This window comes from Pocillopora verrucosa, chromosome 12 (assembly GCF_036669915.1).
Source record: "Pocillopora verrucosa isolate sample1 chromosome 12, ASM3666991v2, whole genome shotgun sequence".
Lineage (NCBI taxonomy): Eukaryota > Metazoa > Cnidaria > Anthozoa > Scleractinia > Pocilloporidae > Pocillopora > Pocillopora verrucosa.
In genome coordinates, this window is record NC_089323.1 from 1,512,703 (window position 1) to 1,519,063 (window position 6,361).

Consider the following 6,361-nt stretch of genomic DNA (forward strand, 5'->3'; position numbering starts at 1 on the left):
TTTTAAAATTATACAGCACAATACAACATTATACCCCTGAGTAGCACTGTATATCCGTAAAATGAAGTCACTGTGCAGCGCATCACAACAATATGAACCCCTAAATAGTACTATGCTTCCTTCTACTGAATTTTTTTCAGCATACAGCGCTCTATAAACTATTGCTCCAATTTGGCACGAAAATAATTGTGGATATTTGTCCGCGGACATTATCTATTCCAAGATGCCAAAACTGTGAGCTTCGAGGGACAATGTCCAAGGACAAATATCCGAACATATTTTCGTGCAAAATAGAGGCTATTGTGATTTTTATCCTTCAATTATTTTGCAACGCTCGTGAAAGAATCTTTAAGAACAGCTCACTGATGGGACATAGCGTAGAATGGCTATTGTTCTTGTGACATTTACTTACAGTTCACGAAGACGCATAGGTCTGTCATAACGCTTATTACTATTCAGGGAAGCCCAGAAAGAAGCTTTTTTATTGGTTGCTATGAACGCGCGGCAATACTCATTAACTTGAATGTGGCGGCAAACTGAACAATGGCTTTAGTGCGCTATTGTTACTCCCTTTGTTTGACTGACCACAACCCGCTTTTGTTTCTTCCTTCGTTTGAATAAACTCGGCGTTGTTTGTTTCGCAAAAGTTTGACTCCGACGCAAAATTATAAGTTTCGCTAAGGTTTTGTTTCGTCAAAAGGAGGTTTTGTTTCGCAAAAAGTGAACTTGAAACGCAACGCCGGAAACAAAGCGAATTTTATAGTTGCCGCGCGAGGAAGACGATCATGTACCGTAAAAAAAAACTAATCATTCATAATCGAACTCACAATAAAGTTTTGCCAATCAAACAAAATTGCACGTTTGCGTATCGAACGATCAATTATCGAATTCAGGAGAACTTTCATTGGATTGATGCGTTGGGCTGGTTATTATCTCGATTTTGTTTGAAACATCGGGTTGTTTTCTTTCACAAATGGAGGCACTATATGTACATGTAACGGATTGATCGGGTTGTCAACGAGCTCTGAAAAGAGCTCCCGATCGCTAAAGTTTTCCATGACTTTATCCATTGCGCGATATGATCGGCTGTTTGAATAAACCACTTGCTTTACTTTACTTACTTTTAAAATTCGCGGTAATAGTGAATAATTTTACAACTGAATGGTTTTTATGAATGGTCTATTATTTAGTCTTGGTAACCATTGTTATTCAATCGAAGGCTTAAAACAATAGCTCGCTCGCTCAAGACGCGTCATTTTCAAACGCGAATTCAACCAGTAGTTTTCAAACTGAAAAGGATAGTGGTTCCCGTTGACCAATTTGTAAACTTTTTGCAGATTCTTGATGAGAAAAGATGAATTTTCCATAAACCGTGCGTGGGTAAAAGTAAAGTTTTCAGAAATTTGCTTTGGAAAACGGACTCCATACAAAAAAAAGGTCAATTTTTCCTTATTTTCAAGTGCAAAAGGATACTCCTTCCACTTGTTCAATCTTCTTTATTTTAGTCTTAAATTGTTGATACAGCATTCCTCTTCAAAATTCCGTGCGTGGGTTTTAAGATTTTTAATTCTTGAAATCAGGAAAGCAAGTTTTATCAACGCTACTTGGCCAATTATTGCCCTTTCATCTCTAATTTTGGGCTTTTCAGAGGGTTGTGTCCTCGTGTACCGGTACACAAAAGAAGGAAACATTAACGAACTGCGTCATAACTCCATGTATGGTTATGAAAACAAAAGGAATTCCCTCGTGTACCGGTACACCAGGACAGCCCCTTTCAGAGCGCGTATTTGCGCTTCGGTGATCATGAATATTTAATGAATGTCACAGCATTCTGCCCTATGAATTAAATTTGAAACGAAGACTTATCGAGGTAGACGTAAGGTTTGCAAATTGGGGAATATCGCTTGCGTGATATTCTCGGATATCACCCAGTATTAGCTGGGGGATATTTAGTCACTTGCTGCGTTTACACCAATTGCGCGCGAGCAAAAATATTTGATGGATCATAAAAAGCAACAAGTACCCCTAGATAGCACTATACTTCCCTCTTCCACAATTTACATTACAATACAGCGCTATAAAACAACATGTACCCTTAAATAGTACTATACTTCTCGCTACTGCAGTTTACATCACTATCAGCGCTATACAACAATATTACCCCTAGATACCACTATACTTCACTCTTCTGCACTCTACATCACGATACAGCGCTATACAAAAATACCTACCCCTAGATAGCATTATACTTCTCGCTACTGCAGTTTACATTACCATACAGCTCTATACAACAATATTTACCCCTAAGTAACCTTGATCGGCATAACAGAAAACATACATCGAGATTTTCCATGCTTTGTGTCTTTCTCGGCCAAGGTTCATTAAATACTCGATGAAAACATTGCGTCGTTCAAAGAAAACGCAGCATTTTCCAGCGCAGTCGTGACTCGTTTGGCGTGAAGACACAGAGATGGCGAGGTGATTAAGCCTTTAAATTTCAAACTCTTAAAGGCGTGAAATATTTCTGAAATAAAATCATTCACGAACATCACTATTAATTCTGAATAATGTAAATTCGATTCACGTTTACTTTAGATAATAAATTTTACTCCCATTTTGCCAATCATACAAAGAAATCAATACACTAAGCAATGCCTTCAACAAGACACAGTTACACAGTTGTAAATCTCCATCCTCATCCTCTGTGCTATCACAAAGGTGGAATAATCGCGATAGAATAACAGCACTTAAGACCTTCCTATATACCAAGGAATTCGTGCCACTGGATTCGACATGTGCCAGTAACCTACTTTCACATTTAACGTGACGTTCAGCTAAGATCAGCCAACTGTTTCTTTTTTTCTTCATTTTAAACGATTCCAATCCTACTAGTGGTATCATATTTGCATAAGAAAGCTAATGTCAACTCGAGACTCTGCATTAATTTTTTTTGATGAAATGAAACACAACAAACCAGAGATACCACGTACTTAAAACTCTAACCGTTTAAACATTTTCTTCCACATGGCGCTCTTAACGGGCTCAACGAGCTGCCAAAATTCTCTTCAAATCCGTTTTCGTTCGTGTGATAGCTTGACTTCTATTTCGATTTGACAGTTCAGTTCGACAGTTTGACTGTTAAACCTGAAATGAAGATTTGTAGACACCAGCTGAATAGATTTATGAATTTGCTTAACGGCGAATGAACGCATTGAAATCAAAATTGATTTTCTTTAAGCTCAGCTCACTGAACTACAAGTCTGCTGTCAGATGATTAACGTGGACGCTATTTTAGTCCCTTAAATTTCTCATTTCTCAATGCGTCAGCAATTGAAATTATATTCATGAAACAGGGACGCATTTTGTGACACAAATCTTGGCAATGACTGGTGTAAGCCGCAAAGGTACAACGGACGATTATTGGTCATTCTGATTGTTCGGTCATTGCTAACGTAGTACTTGTGGTCATAAGCATGATCCTAAGCAGACCCTTACAAAAGTTTCACCAAAACTGCAGAGACCTGGAGATTTTCGCTTAAACACACAACACTGGAGTAATATCAAGGTAAGAAAATAAAATTATTTTTGATTTTAATGAAGCCTTTTGAATTTTCTGAAACACACTTGCAAGTGCAATGACAGCTGAATGTTCCTAATAAAGACGAAATGACCTTGGCTTTGCTCTCTAAAATAATGACTTAATATTTAGAAAGCAATCATATGATTTGAGTGATCAGTTCCGTGATGTTTACCCTGAAACGGAATTTAAAAAATTGAAAACCATTTCTAGCTTCCGCACAGAGCTCATGTTGTGCTTCTTGTGTTGTTTCGCTGCTCTTCTGTCTTCGTCCTTTAAAATGATAAGTTTGTTTGGGACATTAGGATTAGTTTTTTTTAGCAAAATAACTGGCCCAGCTATGACTGCCCTATTTACCGGACCAGGTAGGAATTCGCATTAGCTGATCTTTTTTATTTTTTTCTCAGTTTAACACAGAGAACTCTTGCACAATAACTTTTTTTTTCATTCAGTACGATGGTATTGTAGTCTTCACGGCTTACTGTTATGAAAAATTCCTAAACTACACAGCATTGAATCGTCGCTGTTAAGTGCTTCTTAATAATTGTGTGCTGAATATAATACGCGCCTATCAAAGCAACATGTCCATTTACTATGAAGCGAAACTGACGACGTACATCTAAAAAGTTCTGCTTTGATTCTCTTTTATCTCGTAATATTGATCAAAGGATCAGCAATTTTTAAGGAGAGATCAGTGTATTGTGTTTCAACAACGAAGTGATTGAACGAATATTTATGGAAGATTTTACGATGACAACCCGTGTGGACGTAGACGAGCATGCATCACTCCTGCACCGCTCAAGCTATTACCTGCCTCTTCCAAACGAAGACAGGCAAAACAAAAGATCCATCAAACTGTGGGCTGTAGGCTTTGCCTTGCTGTTACTATGGAATGTTGGTGGCCCATGTGTGTACATGATTCGTAGTGTAAATTGTTTCAAAGACCATTCCACTGTCTATTTTTGTGAGAAAGGCGCAGTGTTTTCATATTCCGAAGAACTGGTGATAACATGGCTTGCTACACTCTCTGTTTTCACAATCATCATCATTTTGGCACTGCAGAAAGTTCCAGATTTTCTTGGATACAAAGCCTTCCTACATCAGCTGAAATTTCTTCCCTCCTGTTGGACTCTGATGATTCTTTTGTTTGTATCCTTGACCAGATACATCAAGCTCGCTATATCTGCCAAATCCATCAATTCCTGGATGATATTGATGGGTTTAGCTTTTAACTATATTCTTAGAACTTTATTTGTTGGCTTTTTGAATTATACGCAGTTGAATTTTTTGAAGCGTCAATATCCCAGTTATATCTTTGTGTTGTCAAAGCTTTCCGCGCTGGTGTTATTTGCCATCTCTCTAATGAACTTGCTCGCCACCATTTTAGAACTTACTGTTCAAGTTCATTAGGTGCATCGGTCCATGGGAGCACAACACTCAGAATATTTTGAAATGTTAAATGATCTCCTGCGTGGCTTTGGTACAACCACTTTTAGATTCAAAATGACGAGTTTCTTTTGGCAGAAACTTTTCATTGATGATAAGAATATTCTCTCTAACCAAGCACCTTTGCAGTGATAACATGGATGATAGAGCAGTAAAACAGAGAGTGTATAGATTGGTGGGAGTGACGGCCTCTCATCCCATTTGGCGCAATTTTCGATTGAGTATCGAAAGTAATCGGAATTTTGCTTCACCACGCTCTGTGATTGGTCCAGAAAATTTAAACTCTCGCTCCCTTCGGAACTAATCAGATGCAACGCTAAACCCAATTGCGACTCGTACCCTCGCGTGTTTCCACGACCTTTGCAGTTTTGCTTGGTTTTACTTTGAATTCGTATCTGTTCTTTGAGATAATTTCCTCTCCTCTGATTGGCCGATGTATTAACTTTGGCTTTGGTTTCAAGACACGCAATCGAAATGCACTATTAGGAATTCTATTACTTTCCATCTATGCGAAGGACCGAGAAAATGGCTCGAACGAATTGTAAATAGCCCGTTCCCCATCTCTCTGGTTAAAAAAGCACATGACATAATATTCGTGTTTTCGTGTCTCAAGCGAAATTGTTAGTTACTTCTTAGATGTTTCCCTTAACATATAAACGGGTTTAAATCCTAATATACCAATTTCATTTCATTTCTATTACTGAGACTCATTATATTTTTATTCGCTTGCTCCTTTTGTTACGTACACGTTCAAACGCAAATAATTTAGTGTTTAAACCAATAAAAGGTGAGTTTGATTCAAAGGTTTTGCGCATCCTCAATGCACATATCGTTGCAGTGAACGGCTTTCAACTTGAAAAGCACCTAACTCCAAGTGGCACCATGAGTGTTCGTGTCAATCAGGAGAATCTCGGGCGTAAGTCATCGATTCCCACGCGCGAAAATTGGAATGGTTTTAATCTAATCTAAAATTTCTTTGCTAATGGGGAGTCTAAATTTCCATCAGTCTGTTCTAAAAGACGAAAGATTAGTCTTTAAACGCAGCGAAATAATTTCCGCCTGAGTGCAACACCAAATCAACACGCCGCTAGTTGTATGTTAGTGAATATTTTATAATAGTGGTGTCTACGTCAGTGCGTGACAGTCTGTCACTCCATTAAGCAAAAAACAATAAAGTTCCGCAAAGAACCTTGTGAAAAACAAAAGTAAATGCTAGTTAAAAGGAGTTTCGTAAAACAAATACCTGCTTTAGAATGTCTGTTTTTACGGAGTGCGTGACTCGATATCAAGACCACGTGAGAACTCGTAGGAATGGAGATGCTTCGTGACAAAAGTCAC

General features: G+C 38.1%; 1 pseudogene; it reads left to right on the forward strand.

Moving 5' to 3' along the window:
• The first annotated feature begins 4,327 nt into the window (after positions 1 to 4,327).
• On the forward strand, positions 4,328 to 5,155 carry LOC131770091 (uncharacterized; annotated as a pseudogene).
• Positions 5,156 to 6,361: the final 1,206 nt, after the last annotated feature.